Genomic DNA, 26,269 nt, shown 5'->3' on the forward strand with positions numbered 1-26,269 from the left:
TAAATTTCAAAAACAGACATATGTCCAACAATTATAATTTCTTTGTAGTTTGATGCTGGCCAGATTGTCTCTTCTTGAAGTCTGACCATGAATGACAAGTGGCTGAAATCATGTTTCTTGGCTTATTTCAAAATATAGATTGTTTTTATTAATTGAATTTTCTCCTTTGATAAATTTTCATACATATTCACAATGTATTTGATGTATTCTCTCCCCTGCCATTTTTTATCTGCTTCCCTCCCACCCTATAAACCTCATATGCTATGCATCTCCTTTCCATATCATATCCACGTCTTTTTGTTTGTGTTTGTGGTCCACTGAGTTTGACCAGGACCATCTGTGTAATAAATGACAGGTTTGAAGTTGTGCATTGGAACTTAATGTACTCCTCAGTGCATACATGACTAAGGACAATTCCCCCCTCTCCAGAATACTTCAATAGCCAATGATTTTCATTTTGTCACTACTTGTCTTTCCAGTAGATTATCAATGTAAACATAGATTCTCCAGAAAAGACTAGAGAGCAAAGTGCACTTGGTAAAGGCCTACAGTAGCCCATGGAAGACACAGGACACCTGGGGTAGCCAGGTTATCTCTCTGACCCAGGGACATAGAACAACCTCCCCACACTGTGGGAGGTCTTGCAAGGAATCCTGAATTTTGTAAAAAGGAGCCATTGCTCTTTCAGTGGAAGTTTTTTTCTATCCGGAATTTACATTAAATTGACACTATATAATCCAGCACAAACTTTGTACAGTAACAAGCAAACAAACAAACAAACAAAAAAAACCACCATAAAATCTGATGACTGGGAATACAAATATCACCAAGCTCTTTTCAGATTTCCTAATGATCACAGTTTTCCTGAGAGTATAAATTTTTTTAAGATGTATTTCAAAACTATATAAATGAAAGATAAAGTTTACATCTTAAAAAAACTTTAAAAATTATACATTATTGGCTAGAAACTCATAACTACCATAAACACAAGTAAATGCATAGTTAATCCAAGGTATTCTGAAATAACAATATGCTTGTTTTAATATCATCATTAATTGAAACACTAAAGAAAGAAAGCCCGACAGAGCCTTGGATTTTTATGTAAATTTCTTTCTAAGAGTTTTCTGTCAAAGTTCAGGATTTTCTCTCCTCCATAATAGACAGGAGATTCCACAGCAAGATTTTTGATAGAATTTGAAATATGATTCCATTGATTATTGGAAACCTTTATCTGCAGTTCTTATTTTTGCTGGTGTTGGGATCAGGCTGGTTTTGTAAAGAACAGCCTGTCTGGCTCCTATGGGAAGACTCTCACCTTGTGAACATTCTGTGCTTCTTTAGGACCCCATAAATAGTTTTACTTTTCATGTTATTGCAAAATATTTAACTAGATGAGGGGATTTGTAATGTTCTATTCAGGAAGTATGAGAAGCCCGGGCTCTTGAGTTTGTCTTGACAAGATTATTAAAACCTTGTTACATTTTTTTTGTTGTTGTTGTTGGAATGACATCTCCAAAACCCGGGAGTGATTTGCTACAGCACCATCCCCCAACAAGGCAGCTCAGTGGTCAGCTAAGCTCTGGGAGAAGCAAGACCTATGGCTGAGGTTTTATGAGGCTCTTCAGGGAATGGGGGAAATTGTGTGCTTTTACTAAGTCTGGCCAGAGGTTCTTACAGTGGGAAATTTATTAAGAAGAAGTTAATATTAAGTAGATTCTACAAAAACAATCTTCTGACTTGTCACCATGCTGTACAGCTTTCTCTTTAGAGGAGAAAGCTAGATTTGAGAGGTGTGAGGACATCAACCACTTCACAGGCCTGTGTGCCCTGAAGAGCTTCTGTCTTAGAACCTGAAGAAGACTGTGAGTGTGGCCATCATCCAGTATCCTGCTTTCCCTTTAGCTTGGGAGGAAGCCTAGGGAATGGAGAAGGGATTCTCTCTCCCTCCTTCCAGTGAGGAGCCCAGGGAGTAGTTGGTAGAGGGATTGTCCTGGATGGGCAGACATCTCTGTCACGTGAGCCAGTGAGCATTCACTCAGTTTATTTCAGCAAAGTTAAGAAAAAAATATCCCGCCCCCCTCCAAAAGACTCAAACTGTACTTAACAAGGAGTGGTTCCAGAAGGCAAAAATAGGCCAATGGAGGACTCAAGAGCTCTGAGCAGAGAGTCAATACCAAGAGCTTACCGTAAGTGGCTCCTCCAGCCTTATATCCTGTGCCAAGCAACTGAGCACTTGGAATAGGGAAGGGCTCTATCATCATCACTTTGGCTCTGTCTGCCACCTCCCCAAAGCCTGTGTTCCCAGCACTTCGTGTGGTTTTCTGTTCCTTCTCCTCAGTTATTCCCCAGTCTCCACTAAATCCTGCTGTCTACTCTTGTACTTGCCTCATACACAAAGCAGGTGCCCTGAGGGAAGGCAAATCTTATGGTAGAAAATATGGTTGACCCATCTTGGCACTCTTGTGTGCTTATTTTTGATATTGGTTTTTAACCGTTAGTAAGACTATTGCAATTGAAAGAGGCAGAGCAGAATGATGTCTGTGTAGTTTTGGTTCGATTCAAGAAATGAAGGAAAAAAAAAAAAACATTAGCACCTTTACCTCTCTCTCTTGTGTGTGCTGAGAGCAAGCACATGGCCTGGTACACATGCAGAGCTCAGAGGACAACTGGCTGGAATGGGTTCTCTCCTCTGACTATGAATTGTGGCGGACCATATTCAGGTCTTCAGGATTGGCAGCCAGTTCTCTTACCAGTTGTGCCATCTCGCCAGCCCTACTTCAGTTTTAAGTAATCAATATTTATAAGCATAAATTTTCCCATTGTTTTTTAATATGATTGTGTCACGGCTAAAATAAATCACATCTCGGTTTATGTAAAAACCCATCCTCTCCAACAAGAATTACATTTAATAACATTTTTAATAGGTTTGCTCATTTTATGACACCAAATTTATATTACATGTGCATGCTATAATTACATTTTTAAGAAATATGTTCCAAGCTTCAATTGTGTTGAAACTGCTTTATGAAGAGAATCATGTAAATATAATTTTAACTGCTAAAGAAATGGAAATCCATAAACTTTGTTGGACATCAGCAAAATCATAGAAAGAAAGCCACCGTGAGAAATTAAACATGTTTAGAACCAGGGAGACACCATTTCCCCATTGCTGAGGCAGAGACTTTTATAATACTCTATCACCTTTAGACAGATATTCTTAGTGAGTAAATGATAATTATTTTGGTGGAAGAAATTTTTTTAAACTGGAAACTGTAGGAAAAATTTAATGATCTTCTTTTCTACATGCTGTGCACTCAGCATTGTTTACTTTTATATCTATCTACACTTCTTGATGCTACACTGCTCAGAGGTATTCTCCATTTCCAAAGACTTTTCCAAGGACTGTGTTTTCCACATGTATCTGGGAGTGATTAGTTGCCATTTCCATACTTGTAGATCCTTATAGACACGTGATAATGGTTCTCTAAGATTTATATTCACACAAGTTAAATTCTAAAATAAAAATAAATACACACAAGTATAAAGTAGGATGTACAAACATCACAGGCAGGCACTCATTTGGTGAGATCTTCGCAGAAAACAGCCTGTGTGTAGACCATGGAGCAGAAGTACTGGGTGTCAGAGGGCAGTGGGAGGTAAGGCTTGCAAGCTGTCTCACATCTGCAGGTGTGCAGATCATGGTGGTCTTTTGGTGGGGTGTTGTGGAGGGCTGGCAAGAGAGTGTGCCCCACAGGGAGCTCAGCTGAGTCAAAGAAGGAGTCAGGACGGGCTGTGAAACGTTCAGCAAATTGTTGAAAAGTTTTTCTTTGAGCAAGGGATAGAGTTTGATGTTGACTGTAGACTTTGAGCAGGTTTTCAGGGTCTAGATGGGAAAATGGAATTAGTTCTCTCACCCTCAGCTTCCCAGAATCCTTGGCTAGATGACAGGAAAGCAAAGACCTGGGTGCCTGGGAGGGTGTTCCCACTTGTGCTTATGTTTTCCCAGGATCATAGACGTTCAGCTAACTGACAGTCTCTGCAGTGAGACAGATTGTGGGGTGCTGAATAGAGCTGTCAGAGGGTAAAATTGCAGCTATGCCCCAGGGTGGGCACTAGACACATTCAGAATGGAAATGAGGTGGCCCACCAGCATCAGATTTCTTAGCTGGGCTGGAACAGTAGATAGTTTTAAACGAGAGAATTTTTTTTTATAGTGAAAGAAGTAGAGATGAATGGCTTTCTCTATCACACTCAAGTTCTAAGACAGCCAAACTGGACACCCAGAATTCAAGAGTATCTAGCAATCAGTTATCCAGGCTTCTTCCCCTTGATGTGCCATAGACCTCCAGGCTCTGATTCAGGACACATGTCACATAGTCAAAGCCATACACAAACACACACACACACACACACACACACACACACACACACACACACACACACACACACAGCTATTTTTATCTGCAACTATATATATGCTCAAGTTAAGAGAAGATGTAAAAACAACATGGGCTAGAGAGATGGCCCAATGGTTAAGAGCCCTTACTTCCAAAGCACCCATGCTTGGATTTCAACACCAATATCAGGGGGTTCATCGAGCTTGTAACTCCAGCTCCTGCACTAATGAGTGCAGAACACCTCTCCCCCCCCACTAGTTAGTGCACATAATTAAAAATAAAGTAAATCTTTAAAAATTAATTTAGCAGCCTTGTCCTTTGATGGGGAGCAGTCTCACCGAGGGCTTTTGGATTACTAATTCCTGGGGAAATATACATTTCACACTTACAGACACAGTCATGTTCATCACATCTCACAAGTGTGAGACGGGAAAGTTAGTGATTAAAGTACTTATTATGTTTGATCACAGAACTGGAAAAAATAGACACAAATAGAAAAGGGACCATTGAAACCACACACTTAGGAGCTAGTTTGTATTTAACATATATTTGAAAGTTTTCTGAACATGTTGATTAAATCATTAAATCACTCCAGGTTCATGATCTTGAAATTTCTGTGTTCCCATCAATTTTGCCTGATGTAAACTCTGGCTGGTGGGTAATGAGTACGTTGATTGAAACAACACTATCCATTGTGACAAGATGGGCCTTTAAGCATGCTTGGGCTGTCTGGTGCATTCTCAAGCTGAGAATGGAGCCTAAGATATCATGCAAAGTCATAATCGTTAATCACCTCACTGCCCATGAGACTGAACCTGGTATTTCCAGTTTGCAAGATATGAATGTGTGTACTCATCACATTGTATTAAGCTGAGTGACTGATATGTCCCTTCTGTATATGAAGCAATTAAGAGATGCACATATTTCACAACTAAATATGTGGTAATTAAAACTGTTCATAGCAATAATGTCATCAGACACTCTATGGGTCCCTGGTGAGTCACCTTTGATCCTACCATGTTGAACTTGTTGACTAAACCATGATCCATGATGATTTGAGTATAAACAGCTTGCTCTAAGAAAACAGAACAGAGCATGAGATTTCTTCTCCCACTAAGGAGGGCATCTTGAGTGATGGGTATTTTTTTCTCTCTTCTTCTTTCAGTTTTTCTCCCATGATAACTCTTTGGATTTATCTTTTTCTTATATCTGTTAAAATATATTTAAATTAAAATATAATTACATCAAACCCCTCTTTTCTTTTCTATATTTAACTTATCCCAGAATCTTTCCTATGTACCCCCTCAATCCTGTTCTCTCTCTCTCTCTCTCTCTCTCTCTCTCTCTCTCTCTCTCTCTCTCTCTCTCTCTCTCTCTCTCTCTCCCTCTCTCTCTCTCTCTCTCTCTCTCTCTCTCTCTCTGTGTGTGTGTGTGTGTGTGTGTGTGCTTGCGCTCGTGCGCTGTGTGTGAATGCCCTTGAAAGCTAGAACAAAGAATAAAGACCAGTTACAGGTGGTTGCAAGCTACCCAAAATGGGTGCTAAGAACCTATCACAGGTTCTCTTTAAAGAGCAGCATGTCTCTTCACTGATGAGCCATTTTCCATCCCCAGATTTTTTCCCCATTGAACTTGTCTGGGTTAACAAATATGAACATTCCAAACAAGCTACTTTTGTTGACCAGTGAAGAACCAAGACAAATACAGCATTATAAAGACTTTAAGGGCACAGTTGGAGTTTGACTGACTGACAAGGGAACTAATTGCAAACCTCCTGTACCCTTCTGCTTTCGTCATGTGTCCCGTGTGCACTACGCTTCTTTTCTGAATATTTTCTGACTCAAATGGGCAAGCAAAAGGATGTATCTGATGTCTTTTAAAAGTGAAATCTCGCCGGGCGTTGGTGGCGCACGCCTTTAATCCCAGCACTCGGGAGGCAGAGCCAGGCGGATCTCTGTGAGTTCGAGGCCAGCCTGGGCTACCAAGTGAGCTCCAGGAAAGGCTCAAAGCTGCACAGAGAAACCCTGTCTCGAAAAACCAAAAAAAAAAAAAAAAAAAAAAAAAAAGTGAAATCTCAAGACAAAAGTTTGCACTCTGTCACTGCTAAAATGTTGTGATGCTTATGAAATGAGGTGTCATAATTCTGGGGATCCCAGGGCCAGTGATTTAACCCCTCCGTCATTCAGCACTCACGCAGGGGCCTCGTGTCATACTGATGTGCTCTGGGAGTCGGGGACAGAGACAGCTGTGACGCCAGTGGGTTTCTCCTTTTTTTTTTTCCCAGCAAGTAGAGATAACAGTTAGAGGACAGTTGAGTTTGTGAAAAAACAGGAATCATATCTGTAGGTGGAATACCAGGACAGTAAGGAGGTTCTCTATCGCCAGTGTGATTGGAGCCTTCTCTGGTTTCATGGGCTTCCTGGGGTAGATGAGATTTTATATCAGAATTAAACCTTCATTCTCTGGAGAGTTTTAGAGTTGCTCTCCTTCTATTTCCCTAAGTACATAAATAGAATTGACTCTGAGTCTGAGAAGTAGGAGAGAACGGAATGTTTCGATGACAAATGCTAAAAGTTCCATACCTGGGAAGCCAGCTGTGATTTCCAGTACATGGTCGGTAAAGCTTACGTCTTTGAGGCCTAGATAGTCGTTGTCTAAGTCAGTGCTCAATTGTTGTGAAGAGACACCGCGCCCAATGCAGTTTGTGAAAGAAAACATATATTTGCAGACTTGCTTACAGTGTCAGAGGGTTAGTCCATGATCATCATGATGGGAAGCGTGGTGGTAGAAGGCAGACAGACATGATGCTGAAGCAGTAGCTGAGAGCTTCTACCTTACTGGCAATAGAAGTCAGAGAGAGAAACTGGGCCTGGCATGGGCGTTTGCAACCTTACTCAGCTCCTACAAGATTTATACCTCCTAAACAGTTCACCAGCTGGGAAACAAGCATTCAAATACAGGAGCCTATGGGGGCCGTTATCATTCATACCAGCACACTCATCCTTCCTGTTCCAACAAATGGACATATAGAGTGCTCTTGGATTTCCTACAACTATCAAACATATATTTATTGCAGGGCCCATGGAACAGAAGTCATTTTTACATATATAAATATTGATGCATTTTCTGAACTTCACAGAAATTCTTCACTGAATGCATAAAGGCTGAGACAAAAGCTGTGTTGTCCATCGGATCTGAGGGACCCACCCTTCTCCATCCTTCAGGTGTCTCATGGACCAAATCAGATGAAGTCTTTATTTCCAGGAGGGAGATTTGGTTAGTAGGTAGGGTTTAATGAGACATGTATCATCCTCCTTCAGAACTTAAGTCTTTGTTTTGTTTTTGTTTTTGTTTTCTGAGACAGGGTTTTTCTGTGTAGTTTTGCACCTTTCCTGGATCTCACTCTGTAGACCAGGCTGGTCTTGAACTCACAGAGATCTGTCTGCCTCTGCCTCCTGAGTGCTGTGATTAAAGGAGTGTACCACCACCGCCTGGGCAGAACTTAAATTTTAATCCATATAGGTCCTGATATAATTAATGTACCATTCAGTTTGACATACCAAGGGCAATAGGACTCTCACTGAAGACACTGATGAATATCCACTGAAAATACCTACTTACCCCATGTATTTGCTAGGGAACTGGGCTGAGAGCCTGAGTTCTGAAAGCTTATCCATGACTGCTCTCGCTCCTCTCCGATGTCCTCCTGACTGCTCCCTCTCCTTCATTGATACATTAGTTTTAGAGGTTGCTCATCTCCAGAATCTCTCAATGCTATGATCCTAGCACAACCACAAGCCCTGAGGCTATTGTCAATTTGGTCACAAAAAGGATCAGAATGCTTGTTTGGGAAACTCACTGGTTTTCATTCTTGTTTAGTTCTTCTTCTCTTTATATTAAATTTCCCTCAATGTGTGCATCCATTTCTTGTGATGCAGAAATGTCCATCTTCAAATCTGGCTTCCAGAAGCTGGTTCCAGGGACCTGTGGATGCTACTGGGCATTTTAGCTTCCCTCTGAAGTCACAGATGTGGTCTGCTGGCATCTAGGGATGACACAGGGGGAGACGCAGGCTGTGCTGCGTGGCAGCCCCCCTCTGAGGGGTAGTATGGGCGTATCCATTGCTGAGCCTTCTGGGGTAGGAAGCACCCAACACAAAGATTCCTGCAGTAGACTCCACAAGAACTGAATCCAGGGATGCAGGAGAAAAGCTGCCTGGTGGATGTTCATGCTTTCTACAAAAATATGGTGTAAAAACAGCAGCCAATTTTAAAGTTCTTAGACTTTATTATCGTGGTGAGACCTGAACAAAGATTTAAAGGTCAAAAGTTTAGAATTCTGACTTACACCTCCCAATATAGAGCACATGGACCTTAATGAAATAAAAGCAAGTTGAAGGGGGCAGGAGACCTCCCTTCCCTTCTACTTTTCCAGGATTCCATTGAAAGGCCGAGATGGACTGCAGCAAGTCTGTCAGCCTGCCCTCTGCTCCCGGAGGAAGTACACAGGCCTCCCCACCACCACCCCATAACATAACAAATGGTATTTGCACAACAGAAACTTCATCACAGAACATAAGGTCAGAGAGGGGGGAAAATCCAAATAACCTCTGCAGGCAGAGAGGTCCATCATTGATAAGATTGTTAAGAAGGGAGCCATCAAGATGGACACAATTACTAAACACAGTGCATACAGCGGCTGTTGTTGTAATAGGTGTCCGTCTAGGTGAGCTGGTGGGTGACTTTGAAATAGCTGGCTGTGGTAGAGGTTATCAGAGAAGAAAATTAAAGTAAGGCTTACTGCCGAGGCTCACCCTCTCCACCTATTCATTCTGCTGACAGGTTTGGTTTTGGGTTTAATTTCTGCTTCACAGTACATCACTCTGAGTTTGTTGCTGATTTGTGGTTTCTGCTGCTGAGGCCCCTAATGCTTTAGCTGCCTTCACTTGAAGTTAAAATGTCCCGTACTATTTTATACTGTCATACAGATGGGGGAAAATCATTAAAAAAATATTCATATACCATCTCAAAGGTACATGTTTCAAAGCATCATATAACAACTGTTTCAAGGTTTCAGATTTTTTGAGAAGAAAGCTGCAATATGACTCTGTTGCCAAAGTGGGGGTCACAAATGCCAGGAGTTTTTTTTTTCTTTAATAATACTCTGACGTAATTATTCTGAAAGAGTCATACATGTATATACTGTATCTTGATTTTACCTATTTCCTATTCCTCTCTTTCTATTCTCCCATTAATCCCTCACACACATCTCCCTCATCCTTTCATTTCCTCTTTGTAAAATTATTTTAGTTCTACTATTTCAGAAAGGACATTTTCTTGAGCGACAACTACCTGTGTGTTTTAGGCATGAGTACAACTTTACCTATGGACTTTCCCCTAGGCTTAAAACTTGTAAATTTTTCTAGAATATAATTTCATGATATATTTTAAATTTTTACAAGAAACTAGAGTTCTAAAATTTGAATTTAACATTTGAACTATTACACACACACACACACACACACACACACACACACACGTATGTGTGTACAGGGGTGGTTCTATCTGGCATCTGAATGTACTGCATCCTTTACCCTGTTTGTTCATTTGACAGGACACACAGAAGGGAGCTGCTGCTTTACTTGTGAGTCTCTTTTTAAAAACCCAAGTTAGACCATTGAACTCCTGATCAGGCTTCCAAGGATGCATGACCAACCCAGTGGATTAGGATGCTTTATCATGTCACAAAGAATAGAATAAACTCTGTGAGAAAACACTGCTACCTGTACTATGAGAGATGGGCCTGGAGACAGTGTAGAGTAATGCTGATGGAAGAATAGACTCCCTAGGACCCTTCCCCTCCTGCTCATGGGACATTAATGATGCCCCATGCAGATTGTTCTTTGCAAAGCAGTTTCAAGGACTCTACTTTCTTTTCTTTTCTTTTATTTTTAAGTATGGTAGTCTGTCCCGGTGTTGAAGGCGAGATGGGGAGTGTGCCACTGGTCCTCAGTAAGCCTTCCTTTTTCACCTGTAGTGTGGTTTGAGTTATTCATCTGGACATAGAGAACTAAGTGTTCAAGGCACCACAAGAAAACTCTTGAGACTCTGTAGAGAAACTTGGTTCAAGTTATAGTTATCCCATGTTAAAGGAGAAGTTGGGTTGAAAAGACTAACTGTGGACAAAGATGGCCAGTCTGTGGGACCTCGGATTGCAGGAAGCAAGCCAAGGCATTGGGCCATGTGGATGCAGGGCTTGGGGCTAGCCCCAGCCCTATTCTGTTTCATACACTCTTGCTGATTCTGCATGGTCTTTTGTAGCTTTCCAACACTATGTCTTTTACCAAAAATATTCATAATAATGCATAGGACACTTGACAAACTGTGTCATATCTTTTGTTACTTGAATAAGTCTAGAAAAGAGCCTGTAACCAGCAGGCCAGGTTTTATGGCTTCTTATGAAAGTGTTAACAATTTAAGATGATACAATCAAGCAGGATTCATGAAAAATCACTTGCACCTCAAGTGAGCACAGAGTGAATGCTCCAGTGTGGTGAAGTTTATTTGCTATATTCAGGAACCTGAAGATAGACAACTTAGCTCTTCTGTTGAGAACAAACTGATGCCTTCAGCTGGGAGGTATACACAGCTCAAAGTAGGATGCTTGGGTGACTGACTACATACTGTGCATGTATGAAGAGTCAGTGTGTGTGGTTTGATTCAAAGCTAATGCTCACTCAGGGAATGCTCTAATAGCTGGCTGTGTTTTATATTATAAAGATGGTGATACCAATCAAGAAATTGATATCAAGCCTTATCTTACCCACCCATGGCACATGCCAGTAGACTGCTTGTGACACACATAAAGCCATCTGCACAAATAATGCAGAATTTGGATTCACGCTCTATCCTCAGTTCCCTAATTGACTCACCATGTGAGGTAATAAGATGATATTTATAAAGTGCAGTGTGGATCTACAAGGAAGAGAACTATGTAAACAGAGCACATTGTTATTAGTTAAAACACCCCCCACCCACAAGTCAACATGACATTCAGTTGAACAGAATAGAGGGGAAGTTCACGTTTTGACGACAGCTTAGCTGGAGACCATTTAATTAAGAACCATTTTGAAGGATTTTTTTTCCTTGGCATTTTAATGAAATTCAATCCATCATGCTTATTATCACAGTACCGGTGCTTATGCCTGCCAGCAGCAGGGAAAACAGGTGATGGCCCCTCCTGGTATGCATTGTAGGTGGCGCCTCATTAATTAGGATGTGATCAGTGTTATGGTTCAACTATTATAGATGTTATAGCTATGAGTTGATATTGAAGAGTCAAAAATATTAAATTCTCTACTACTCCCGGAACAAACATCTAGAAGCAGCTTCCTCCAGAAAGCCAGGGAACTATGAAGGAGAATGAACTGATCTTAAAATTGTTAATTATCTCCTTAAAATGGAGCTCTGTCTTAAATGAACACCCTGTGGGATCACCAGAAGTAGAAAGTGCTCCATATAAACAAGGTGAAAAATTAAGATACGGAACAATGGCTATCGTAATTTCTGGAAGGTGCACACCCTCCCAGCTGACTCCCTGACAGGTGTGGGAGAGATAAGTGCATACATGCTTGCTCATGTGTGTGCACATATGTATAAGGCATTGACAGAGAAGGAGATGAGATACAAGCAGCTGCAAATCTAGCAGTTGAGGTGAAACGTGGGAGATGATTCTTCCTCGTGGTTACCTTAGAAGACCGAGCACCTGATTCTAGCCTACACTGGTATAGCTGTGGCAAGATAGTGGACTAGAAATTGCTGTACGTTGGTGGAGCTGTGGCAAAGTGATCATTTTAACAGAGAAAGTATCTCTCTTGTTCAGATCTCAGCTGCTTTGGGCAAATTTCTGTGATAGTTTGTCCCCCAGATAGCCTGAGAGCAGTAGCTAGGTCATGTCCACAGCACTTCCTCCACCAAGTGCTTCAAGGATGACCCAGGTAGAGTTAGTGTTGACGGGAATTATCATGATTGTATTAAAGGTCTTTATTTCCTTTCTGTCTTACTGGGGATTTTTTTTTTCTATAATGGTTACAGGATACAGCACATTACTTAATTTACTGAAATCCAATTAAATCTAGCTTCACTACCATCTATCAAACTACATCATAGATTTTGCACACATGATCCTCACAGAGGTGACTTCTCTCCTTTGTCAGATGGAGCAGGAGACTGTGACTCTAGGGTCCCGAGGCAGGGTGGTCAGAAAGGCAGACTCCTGTTTGCCTCACATTACACAGTTTCCCACATTTTGGACGATGCTGGCATCTTTGTGCAGATAGCTTCTGTAGGTAAAGCTGCCTGAGTGGGTGCAGAGACGTCTACAACCTGTCTTTGGAAATCTGTGGTAGAGTCTTACAGCCAGTCTGGTGAGGTGTTTACCTGCTTCCCTGTAAGCTAGACATGGAGCTCTCTGCCTTACCCTCCCCCCTCCACTTTCCAGCTGTCTTAAAGCAGTTGCTGATAAAGTGACTTCCTCCCGCATTTCACTCAATCCACCTTTCCGTGCTTGTGTTCCAAATGGACTTTGCAAGGAAGAAGAAATACTTTATCATTTGAGGTTCATGGCTGAGGCCCCAAGGACTAAAGGTACAGTAAGAAAAGGACAGCACAGAAATGGTTGCACATTTTAGGTTATGCATTTCTTAGACTTGGTACAGAAATGCAGAGCCAAAGCAGCAGGGGAACATTCTCACATTTGATGGAGAGTGCAGGGTCCTGCGGGAGTGGGATTGGATGATATATATAACCCAATGTGGGTAACAAGGCTCAGGGATCCCAGCTCCATTAGATCTAGAACCTGACTGGTAGAGAAGAATGTCAACTTAACAGTGACTTTCAACTTCTGTTTCTTTCCCAAATGTCAAGAGGAATATTTGGGACAGCTTATCTTGAACATCATCCACAGGAAAGACATGATTATGTGTGCACTCAGGCCTATGTGCGTAAGTGTGCATATGCATGCATGTATCCTCCAACCATTGAGAAGAAAGCATTCCACCTTTCACCCACCTCCACAGAGTTCTAAAGGAAAAGCTAAGACCGTTCAGACAGAAAGGGTGATGGGAGAGAAAGGTCAAGACTGCTGCTGTCACCTGACGCAGTGTAGAGAGCTTGAGGTCTCCATGGATTTCTCTGGAAGAAAGTCCATAGTAAAACATTAGATGAGGATGAAGACCCGGTAGCCCTGGACCCTTATTCTCTTCTTGTATTATTGTATCTCTCTGGAACTTAGCTGAGGGCATAAGCTTTATATTAGGAGTCCTTGTGGGTTCATTTTTGCATTAGCTTCTGCATTCATAAAGACAAATGTAACATCTACAAAATTGAAAGCTGAGGTCTTGAGCTTCAAGGAGCAGACCTTCCTATAACAACACCACACACACACACACACACACACACACACACACACACACACACACACACACACACACACACACAAAACCTTTCATTCTTACTTACCAGTTGAGATAGTATTCTTAATAAAATCTGTTCAGAGTACCCCTCTCTTTCCTCCTAAGTCCTCCTAGACCCACCCTCACCTCCTTACTAACCCAAATACTTGAGTTCTTGTCACTGTCTTCTTTCTTTCTTTCTTTCTTTCTTTCTTTCTTTCTTTCTTTCTTTCTTTCTTTCTTTCTTTCTTTCTTTCTTTCCTTCCTTCCTTCCTTCCTTCCTTCCTTCCTTCCTTCCTTCCTTCCTTCCTTCCTTCCTTCCTTCCTTCCTTCCTTCCTTTCTCCCCCTTCACTTTTAGAAAAACTTCCCCTTCCATGAGAGAATTTTGTTTGGTTTGTGCCTCTTGTATATGCTGTTACAAACATTCAATTTCATGTATACAACTGCCCAGTTGCCTCTGGGAAACACCCTTTCCTTGTACTCACCCACCATCTCTGGCTCTTATATTCTTTGCAGCCCCTCAATAGTCCCTGAGCCTTCGGAAAAGGGATGTAGTAGAGATGTTCCATTTAAAGATGAATAATCCAGTCTCTTATTCTCTGCCTAATCATAGAGTTTACACAAAGTCTTTGCAAAACATTAAAATTTAATTAATTTCATTATCTCATTTCAATTAGAAGTTCAGACCCCCCCCAAAAAAAAGAAAGAAAAAATTAGGTACAAATAAAATATCTGATATTCTGATCATGTGTATGCTTGTTGTTGTCACTGGATCAGCTGTCTTATTTTCATGTAATTAAAAATATTGTGTTTGCCTTCACTGTTGGAAATTATTCAAATAATACAAAGGAGGCCCATGTGCCTGTGATGTACCGACTCAAGTGAGTTTGTGTTTTAAGCTTACTGTGTTCTTCTATCTATATATTGCAAATCCAGGGAAAGTGATCATTTTGAATTCTGATCCTGCTTTTTTGCTTAAATGAAATTCCCTACATTCATTTTAAATACTCTTGCAAAATATTTGAAGGCTTTAAGTATCTCACCCTTGATGCCCATTCATCAGTATAATGATGGTCCAATCAATAACACTGAGTCTTTCATCAGCCTTTACTGTCCTAAATGAGCTCTTGGTTAAAAACTTTCATGCATTAGACATTCTGCTCTCATTTCTAATTAGTTCTTTCCTATAGAGTTCTTGAATGAGTTTTGAGGTCTAAAATGTATAGACTTATGATAAAGTAAGTGTTTCCTTTTCTGGTTCCCTGTAGTTAGGGCTGCGTGCTTCTATAGCTGTAGTGTCTGGAGAGCTAAGGATCCTGGGCACAGTAAGGGGCCAGTTTTAAAAGGGCTCACTGTCAATGATCAGGACCTGAAATGGGACTTGAGGAGGCACAGCTGCTGGCCTGACCAGGAACCCTAGGCTCTAGGACCTGGTGTCTCTGTGAAGGTAGAAATTGTTTCTTCCAGTCTCTAGAGAAAGGTTTGTGGACCAACTCTGTGAACAACTGTCAGGAGACAGCAGGGAGATGACATGTTCACCTTTCTTATCTCTATCCTGATGAAAAAACCTGCCCTTACAGTGCCCACTCCATATTTCTAGGAGTGGAGTGGGATGACCTATACCTGGCTAACATGTCCCCGAGTTGGTGATGAATTTGATAGAAGACCTGGCCTTGGAGAGGGGAGAGGGGCACAGGCCAGGAGACTCTTTAGCCTCTTGCCTAGGAATCTGTCAGGACATGTTGAATGGTCCCATTGGACATGCATTTCACTCCTAATACCTATTTCAGAAAAATCTTTTGTCTTCTCTATTTGTTACTTTTCTCTGTGACAAAATACTCAACACAAGCAATTTAAGGTAAAAAGGTCTTTGGGGGCTCATGGTGTAAGAAGAGGCATACCCTAACATGGGGAAAGTATAGATGCAGGGGCATGAGGCAGCTGGTCACACTAATGGTGACATTCTGGCTTCCATCTTTTTTTGTTTTTATTTAAGTCTTGGACACCAGTGCAGAGGATGGTGCCATCATGTTCAGAATGGGCCTTTTCTTCTCAGTTATATCTATCTGGAAACTCCTTCACAGATACACTCAGAGTAGTGTCCAGTGGGTGCTTCCAAACACAGTCTAGCTGATAATAAATATAAACCAGTACAGGGACTCTGGGGACAAAGCATCAATGCTCTTTGATTGTTTCATGAGTTTATTGACATAGAGTAAGTGGAATTTATAGGAAGATATTTGTAGATCAGAATTTAATATTGTAATTAAAAATGTATTTATTTTTATTTTATGTATATAGGTATTTTGCCCACTTGAATGTAAGTGCACCATATGTGTATATGGTGACTGTGGAGGCCAGAAGGGGGCATCGAATCCTGTTGAATTGTAGTTAACAGATGGTGATGAGGTGCCATGTGGATACTGGCAATCAAACCTACATTCTCTGCAAGAGCAGAAATGTTCTTAACCTCTCAGCCATCTCCAGCCCCAGAACTGACCGTTCTAAACACCAAGTTTTCATAACTCCTGTCCTCCTTGACATCTTGGCAGTATTTATTTTTATTCCAGACAAGAAGGGGGAGAGCCTGGCTATGCATATGGTGTGAATAAAACAGCTTTTGTTTCACTATGAGAACTTTGAATCACCTTTCTCTGGGAACTTCTCAAAGTTAATACAATATTAATGAAAAGTACACTCTGCATTTATTAGTCTTTGAACAGAAACATTTTAATATACTTACCAACATGAGAAACCCTATTATTACCCTCATTACTCATTGAAATGCATTTATAGAAGTGTTGGAACTGTGAATATAGTACAAACTGGACCACTTACAGAATTAAGGTGTCATTTCTCCAGATTAAAAGCAGCACAATATTGTAATCTATAGTATCTTAAAGTCAAAAATTAAAAGTTCTTTCCTAAAGGCCTTATAAGACCTTCCAGATTTCATAATATTTTCACACTGTACCTTTATGCTTTAAACACAACTGTGGGAACAAAATGTCTACCATATTTTTGGGCGTATATGAAGTCCCAAGGAAACGTTCTAATTGGAAAAAAAATATTGAGTGCCACCTTGACAAGATGTTTAAGGAAATAATTTAAATGGAAACTTCTGATAAAACACAAATGCAGAGAGAGAGAGAGAGAGAGAGAGAGAGAGAGAGAGAGAGAGAGAGAGAGAGAGAGAGAACTGGAGAACTGGATAACAGAAGCAGTATAAGGATTCTAAAACCCAAAAAATGACTAAATGGCTTGAGTTGGGGAAGTTAATTGGTGTGAAAAAAGGTTCACTTTACCAAATCCCTATGGATTTGGATGGAAGATTTGGGATTTTGTTATTAAGGGAAGCAGAGGGAAACAGATATGAGGAAGAGTGAGTATTGCAAGGATATTGAAGTTACCCAGCTGCTGGGGTAACTTTAGCTCCATGGAGATGTGTTCTGGTTGCTCCATCCAAGACAAGTGTTAAAAGCAAATAGAGCAGATTTCTTGCTACAACCACCTATAGTCTCACATTCAAAGCCGCTCTCATCCCCCAAATACGATTCCACTGTGCACAGAGCTGTGTACCAACTCTATCAGTTTTATTGGTGGGGCATGTCTGAATCAAAGCTTTCTCCCCTTTATTACTTTGAGAACACATTAATTAATACTAATGACATTGTCTTAACACCAATGATTTTCTGAACTCAAAACACATTATTAGTGTTTATCATGTGAAGAACTGAAGCAAACTGTAAAATTCTGTCCATAAAGTTAGCTCATTCCCAGTGTTTCCCTTTCCTTTCTCTATCCACCTAATCTGTAGTTTAATGTGCTTGACCAGAGCCACTCAAAGGAAAACGGTATTTGGGGAAATGTGGCTTCAAAGTAGGCAGGTACTTCACCTACAGGGAGGGCGAATTACCTGAACCAAGCTCTAGGAATGGCATTATTTTCTGGACTCATATTGCTAGAAAGATTCTTCCTTGCAAAATCATATATGACAGTGTGCATTTTTCAGACATTGCTGAATATCAGCACCATGGATTGCGTATTCACAGAACCCAAATTGATCCAAGCGCATTCCTAAATGTGGAGCCAGTTCCCTCTACAAGGCCATCTATATTTATTGCTGTCCATTTACCAAAACGTATATCACTGCTAAATGATTTCTGAGATGCATTTAAACCATTCTAATACTATCTTTTTTATTCCCATCATTTACATATGTCATTAAGCATACGGTACTTGAGTTATCCTGAAATCATTTACAAGTGGTTACATCTAATACTTTGAAGCAAGGCTTTAAATTTGCATTGTTATGGAGAGAACAACTATTAATTAATTTGAGGAATAGCCATTGATCTTCAAAATCAATAAGTGATCCTTTCAACCTCATTTGAAATATTCATCTCATATTATTAATTTGCATATTACTTTTATGTAAAGCTCCACTTAAAAAATAAATATAAGTAGTTACAGTAACCAATAAATTTCCGATCCTGCAAATATTCAGTGGGTGTCTGAATTCATTTAGATCATACTGTAGCATCCTCTTAATCCCGCATTAAGATATTGGTATTGTTCCTACATTATCCCCAAAGAAGGAACCAACCTAAGACAATATATAACAGTGATTTGATGATAAAAATAAATTCCAGACATCCGGCATTTCCTATGTTTTCATCCAATGCCATAGGAAAGGCTGGATTCCTCAAACCTGGAGAGCTTGTAGAAGGCAAAGATGGTCAGTTTGATCTTCAGCAGGACTGATTCATGACTTTAATTTCTCGATCAGCATACTAAAAGAAAGGCAACAACACCAAAGAAAGGTACAATATTTATGTTTATCGGAAGTAGGTAGGGAGCTAAAAATTGTTTTGAAGCACTGGTCTGTAAGAAGACTGCTTCTCAGGGATGAATAGTCAGAGAAGAGATGGGTAAGGGTACTGTCTATGGGTGAATAGGAAGAACAAATTTTAATGCTCAATAACATAGAAGTATAACCTCGCTGATAGCAATTAATGGAATATTGCAATATGAATGTTCTCAACACACACACACACACACACACACACACACACACACACACACACACACACAAGATAAATGCTGATGGATTTACAAGCTACCCTGGACCAGTCATTACATACCTATATACCTGGACATATCACCCCAGAGGCTATAAATATGCATAGTTACTATGCACCAGTTAGACATGAGTATATTTTAAAAAAGAAAAGGAAAAATGCTTTCAAGTGAAACATGCTCACACCAGAGACGTGTGTGCAATTATAGTAAGAACCTATTTTCCAGTTGCTCACCTAACTTCTAGGAAGCAAGGTCACCTCTATCCTGAGGAGCTCCCTGAGCTTGAAAAAGTTAATAAAGTATGTTGTGGGATCTCTTCATCAGGACAAGCTATGGTCCAGACCCTAGGAAAGTTAGGATGGGTAGATCGCTGCCTCAGCAAGAAGGAAGCATATGCTGACAGAGAAAAGGAACTGGGCAGGTGACTAACTGTTCCATCAACTGAAGGAAGGCCTTGCAGTCAAAGAAAAATCCTGTGGGTGTCTTTTAGTAACTCACCAAAGCTGCACGCACTAGGATGGACTGCTGGGTCATTGGATAGGACTGAACTCCACATCCTGTCAATAGTGTCACTGTCTGTTTTGCTGGTGCAGCTTGTGTGAGCACTTCTGTGTGTGGGGTAGTGTTAACACAGCAGGAGCTGGAGTCATCTGACAGCAGGAAACATCAACTGAGAAAAGCTCTCTATAAGTTCAACCTGCAGACAAGTCAGTGAGGCACAGTCTTGACTAATGATTGATGTGGGAGGAGCCATTCCACTGTAGGTGGTACCACCCCTGAAAAGATGAGCAAGGCCTGGTGAGTGGAGCAAGCAGTCAACAGCACTCCCCCATTGCTTCTTCTTCAGTGCCTACCTCCAGGTTCCTGCCTGGAGTTCCTCCCACAATGGACTCTGATATGGAAATGTAAGTGAGACAAACCTTTCCCTCCCAATTGCTTCTGGTCATGGTGTTTGATCATAGCAGTAGAAACTCTAATTAGGACAAAACCATTGTTCAGCATCACTGTTTATTGACGCCACTGTGACAGGCTCTGAGGAATAGCGTTGAGACAGGGGCATGGGGTACAACACTTGGCAGCTCTGGACCCTTGATCTACACAAATTAAAGACAATTGGTCACAACCTCCTTGTTGTTCACGTCACTGAGCAGTTAATAGACATGTGGCTTATGACAAGTCTTCTCAAAAGCATCTTTCCCTTTTTTGCTCCATGTTGAAACCCATCCTCACATCCATTTCAGAAACTCACATTCAAACAACACACATCATCATTCTAGAGTGGTGAAGTGCACATTGTGATATATTTATTCACTTTAATTTCTGGCTAGATGATCAGACCCTGACAACATTTTTTTTCATGCAGGGAATGTGGATTTTGTTTCTATTTTATCTTAATGGGTGAGTGTTTTGCGAGCATGTATGTATGTGTACTTCAAATGTCTGCAGTGCCAGAGCAGGTCAGTAAAAGGTGTGAAATCCCCTGGGGCTGGAGTTGCAGAAGGCTGTAAGGTGCTATGTAGGTGCTGGGAATGGAACTTGGGTCTTTCTGGATGATAAGCTGTTGGCTTTAATCTTTGACCCATCTCTCCAGTCCCAAATTCTTTTTCTTAAGTCTCACAATATGCACTAGCTGCTGGGACATTCAAATGATAATGACTGCATGATGATAGTCCTCAACTTACTAAAGAAAAAAAATTCTTTTCTGTGCATTAGTCAAATAAAGCAGTTTAATTTCTTCCCCTCTTCCTCTCCCCTCTCCCTCTGCCCCCTACTTCCCCCTCTCTGTGTATGTGTTTACATTGTAAATTCATCAACATCATCACCACATGATTTTTGTGGTCATTGGCTTATCATTCTTTCTAACTACTCAAGAAAGAGAGGGCAAGTTTCAGTCTACTTCATTATAGAATCTTAGGTGTTTTATATGCAGAAAACTGAACATAGTTCATTAAGCACAGAGTTCTATAGAGCATTGACATAAATAAATATATCATTTTTCTATTTTTTTTATTTTCTTTATCTCCCTCCCACCTCCCTCCATCGCTCCCTCCCTCCCATCTTCTGTTCTTTTTTCCTTTCTTTTCCCCTCCCTTCTTTCTCATATCCAGCTGATCATCTCCCCAGGTGTCCCCAGTGTCCACTATCAGCTGCCAATCTAAACTAAGAGGAATTATAGAGTGTTGGTGGTGTATATACACTCCAATCTTCTTTGTACTGTGTATTCGTATTTTTGGCCAAACACTGTTACTTTCAGTCCTTGATAATCCTAATTTCCACAAGAATCTTCAAGTTCTGAAGGGTGGTGGGTGTATTTCTATTCAGTGTGGTATTCATGAAGTTGTTACTGCAAATGTGGGCACTGGGTGAACTCTCTCTCTTTCTTCTAAGCCTCTATCCACACAGGCTTCTTTGCCAGGGATGGGAAATTTATCCAGGCAGCAACCCGCCCATCAACATTTTTCTGTACTTTTGCCCCTCCATCCCTCCTTTTATTCCTGGTTCCTTCTCTCCTTCTATAATTATCTACTATTCTAAGTATAATTTTGGAGTTTTCTTGTTTTGACATGTCACACTGTGTGTGTGTGTGTGTGCTGTGATTGCATGTCATATGTCTTGTGTTTCGTTGTGTATCAGTCAACAAGTGTGTGTACACATGTGTGCTATGTCATTGTGTAGAAAAGTATGTGTGGTTTTGTATGTGTAGAGTTTGTCTCCCATCCACGGCAACTCTAAACTTTCTGAATATCCACTCTGCTCCATTTATTTTCATCTTTAATCTTCCTGCATGGCCACATGCTAATTACAGAAGGAAATCTGTGATCTCACCATCTCTGTTATTGGTTCTTTGCTGTACAGGTCCATATTTCATTTTTAATGATTTCATTAAAGCATTGTTTTAAGGCAGTGGTTCAGCTTGCATCCTCTAAATGCAGGAGTAGATTATTTTATATTCAGTGCAGATATTTTTCTGCTCAATCCTTCAGGTCTGCTTCTAATTTAGGAATGTTGCCCGGCTGTGCATTCTCTTTCCTATCTCCAGCCAGATCTCAGATCTGCCCTAGCTGAAGTGAAGATCCTGTTCGCCCCCCCCCCCCCGCCCCCGCCCCCTTGGAGCTTCATATGAGATGGAAGTAAAGGCTGTTGAGATGTATATTGTTAAACAAAGCCAGGCTCTGTGCAGATAACCCCCTGGGCTTTCTGTGTGGCCCTCCCCTGAACACTACAAGGCCTAGAAGTTGGCTCCCAGCAAGTGTCTGAGAAGCAGGCCACAGTCTAGGACCTTCAGGAATAGGAAATATCAATGACCAGGTTCCATCCTTACAGAATTCCTGCATCTTCCAGGGAAGCTTCGTTTTCCTACACAAGGCATGGCTCTCAGTGTTTGCTGTACCCTGTCCCACCATCACTTTGTCTCAGATATTCCAAGCATGGTATATAGTACCCACCTGGGCAAATGTTACCCCTGTACAGGAAGCTGAGTGTCTCCACTGCTCAGCTCTGTAACTAAAGGATGTTCCCATCACTGTGCTTTAAATCCTCCTCTGTGTGAGACAGGATAGAACCTTTAAACAGAATTCTTTCCACTGGTACCTATGGGTTGGTGGTCTAATTAATGTGCATGCGCATACCCATGCATGTGTGTGCGTGTGCGTGTGCGTGTGCGTGTGCGTGTGTGTGTGTGTGTGTGTGTGTGTGTGTGTGTGTGTGTGTGTTTAAAAAAGATAGCCAACATCAACTAGTGTTAAGAGCATGCACAATTGGGGTAGGCAATTATCTATATATATTGGAATATCATCAGAAATCATTTCGTTAACTTTTTTGTTTGTTTGCTTGTCATGTTTGGTTCTATTCTGTGTCTCTGGAATGCCCTGCTTCTGGTTCCTGGCCACCAGGCAGTGTCAGGCATGGGCTCCCTCTCATGGTGTGAGCCTCAAGTCTGTGAGCTAGGTCCTCTGCATATACATTATGGTTGTTTAGCTTTATTTTATTGGAGTTTTAGTGGGACTCCTAACAATAGGAGTGGGGACTGTCTCTGACTCTTTTGCCTGTACTTGGAACTCTTTTCCTCCTACTGGGTTGCCATGTCCAGCCGTGATATGAGGGACCATGCCTATCTTATTGGTTCTTGTTAGGCCATGTATGGTGGCTGTCCCTGGAATGTCTGCTCCGTTTTGTTCTTTCTCTAAAGGGAAACAAGGGAAGAATTTATCTGGCAGAGAGGCTGGGAGAAGTGGAAGGAGGAGAAACTTTGGTCAGTATATAATATATGAGAGAAGAATAAAAGTGTTTTTTTTTTTTTTAAAGCATGTCCAGATGCTCATTCTGTATGAGGGCTACTTTGTACCTGGTACTGGTCCTTAGGAAGAAGCTGTTCAATGACTGTAGAGCAATGTATTGATTTTTTTGTCTTTAATGTAGTAACACGGAGAAGATCAAAGCAAGCAGGTTCATGGGTATGCCAGTCATGCCAAGGTAGAGGAGAACTTTCAGCGCTGGCCTTTTCCTCTGAAGTCCACTCAGGAACAGTGACAGGCTTCTGTGTGACTGTTCCATGGAGCCTTGCCTTCTTCAAGATTTCTGTGCTAAAGTATGCTCTTAGTGCATACCACTGCATACACACAATAGATAGTCATAAACAGAAGAAAGTTTACTATCTAGAGCCAAGACCAGATTCAGCATCAATAAAGAAAAGATGAGATGAGGTGCTGTGAGAATTGGAGACTAGCCGGGCCGTGGTGGCACATGCCTTTAATCCTAGCACTCGGGAGGCAGAGCCAGGCAGATCTCTGTGAGTTTGAGGCCAGCCTGGGCTACCAAGTTAGTCACAGGAAAGGTGCAAAGCTACACAGAGAAACCCTGTCTCAAAAAATCAAAAAAAAAAAAAAAGAAAAGAAAAGAAAAGAAAAAAGAGAATTGGAGACTAGTGTTTGAGTTACTTCACATATTGGCTTCTGAAGAGATGATGCACAGAGGTATGAAAGAAGACTTTAATTTGGTCAAACTCAGTTGTGTATCCACAGTAAAGGGCAATGCTCCTCAATCCCTTTCTATACTTGAAGCTTATCCCGAGCCACCCAGTTTCCCTAACTGCAGAAGTTGCACTGGCAGGGATTCCAGTGGCCTTGTGAATGTCAGTGCCAATGCCAAAGAGTCCTGGCACTTTGAAGCAGAAGGATCCAGCTTTCTAGTATGAAGAGAGTTGTCCACAGGGTCCCTGTCCCTTTCAGATCTTCTACAAGTGTGGTGAAGTTTCAGATTTAGTTTCCAGCCCACAGCCCTGAATATATATATATATATATATATATATATATATATATATATATATATATATATATATATACATTCCCCCTCTGCTGAAGAGTAAGATCTTTGGAAATCTGGCTTAAATTGTTTTCTTAAATATAGAGTCATGTTTAAGTGAAGATCTCCATGACCTAAATTTAAGAAGCTTTTTTGAGAAGCCTTAAACATGTATGAAATAGGTAGTGTCTAGCAAACACATTCAGCATACTTCTCTGAAGATCAGCAAAGGTCTGTGAAAAATTTCACTAATGTTTCCAGACCCTGAGAAATGGGGAGATAGCAAGTGAGGGTGATCTTATGTGGGCCTTTTTACTCCCAGTGACTACCATGGAACTCCTCCCCAGAAGCTGTAAAGAGTCCCGGTAAAATTCTCCAGAGAAACAAATCATCTACGGAAGCATTGAACCCCTCAATTCCCCTGCACTGAACTCTCGTTTCCAGAATATCCCATGTTTCCTGGTAGACAGTCCACAGGGTATCCCACCTGTGAACTGATAAGTATTTAGATTACTGAAGTACAGCAAGGTATGCTATCAAGACCATCACTAAAGGGTGGGTTCTGAAGAAATGCCATTTGATGTGGATCAGGGAAGTGTATGGAATAAAATTCCTAAAAAATAATGATGTCTATACTCTTTCTCTGTCTTTCCCATACACCCGCCACACACACACACATTTTGACTTAAACACTGTCATCCTTACCATATTCCATCTAGGACCATGACAAGTGTCCTGAAGTAGGTCTAGTTAATGCAGGAGCTCAAAGCCTCAGGAGAACTGGGATGGCCCTCCCTCCGTGGGAAACATGAAACAAAGTGTACCTGGTGGATGAGTGCAAGTGTGGCCTCTGAATTCCTTTCAAAACAGAACACAGAGAAAGTGGCTGCCTCAAGGGTATTTATATTTTGGAAGAACATGATGTGAGAAACAGGAGCCATCAAGACTAACATTGTTGGGCACATGAATCACATCTTTATGTTAGCAATCACCAGGGAGACCAGAGAAAATACGTAAAAGACACAGATGGGCTTTTCAGATCGGAAAGCATGGTGCTCTAGGGACAGGACTTCGCTGGAGAAACAGAAAGGAATTAGTGTTATTTAAAGGAAAAGTGTGTCAATGAAGTCTCTTTGTAAAACCAAACCCCTTACCCAGGAATTTTGGGAACAACGTGTGTTCCTATAAATTGCCCTGTGAGTTGCCTCATTTCCTCTCACTAACTTGTATTCTGTTATTTATAGAAACCACTTATTTGTCTATAAAGTAAAGATCTTTATTTAATTTGGTATTATGAGATCCTGGAGCAAATCTAAAAACAGGTCATTATTACAAGCTGGTCATGAGTTTATTTGGGGTTTTACTTCCTTTTAAATTTTTACATTTTATTTTAGCCAATTAGAAAAAGGCAGAATATTTTATTTATAAATGCCTTTTCTGCACTCTTCAATTTCTTTATTATGAAATCTAAGCACATTCTTTATAATTGACTGTAAACATCAATGGCCTATTTGCCTGTAAGATGGGATTTCCTACAGCAAAGCCTTGTGGCCTAAGTCACAGTACAAAGTAGATTAGCATAAGTGTGGGTATTCTGACAATTAGTGTAATCATGGTGAGAGATCATTGCCGAGAATTGTCTGTATTCTTGTCTTCACCTGCTACCTTCCTTTAGCTTCCTGCTAACACTGACAAGAACATTTCATATTATGTACATTGTACAGGATGCTCACAGTAACAATATTATAGAGGGAGGGTTGTCAAGATTTAAGGGTCTTAGGAGAAAGATTCTTAATCTTTTCCCTTTTTGTCAAACTTGATTTGATATATATTTAAGTTTATGTGTATTTCTCCTTTAAAGTTTTGCTTATTTTTATTTTTATGTGATATGAGTGTTTTGCCTGACTGTGTGTCTGTGCACCATGTGTGTATCTGGTATCTGCAGAGGCCAGAAGAAACAGTGGATCCCCTAGGATATGGAGTTACAGAAGGTTGTGAACTACCTTGTCCCTGTTACTCTGGAAGCCAGCCAGTCAAGAG

The 26,269-nt window shown here is 40.9% G+C and overlaps 1 protein-coding gene across 2 annotated transcripts in view; it reads left to right on the forward strand.

Annotated features, from left to right (window-relative positions):
- Csmd1 (CUB and Sushi multiple domains 1) overlaps positions 1-26,269 on the forward strand; it is a 1,611,441-nt gene that overhangs the window by 271,068 nt on the left and 1,314,104 nt on the right. The gene's annotated exons all lie outside the window — the stretch shown is intronic.

The sequence above is a fragment of the Peromyscus maniculatus genome, chromosome 17 (genome assembly GCF_049852395.1).
Source record: "Peromyscus maniculatus bairdii isolate BWxNUB_F1_BW_parent chromosome 17, HU_Pman_BW_mat_3.1, whole genome shotgun sequence".
NCBI classification, from domain to species: Eukaryota; Metazoa; Chordata; class Mammalia; order Rodentia; family Cricetidae; genus Peromyscus; species Peromyscus maniculatus.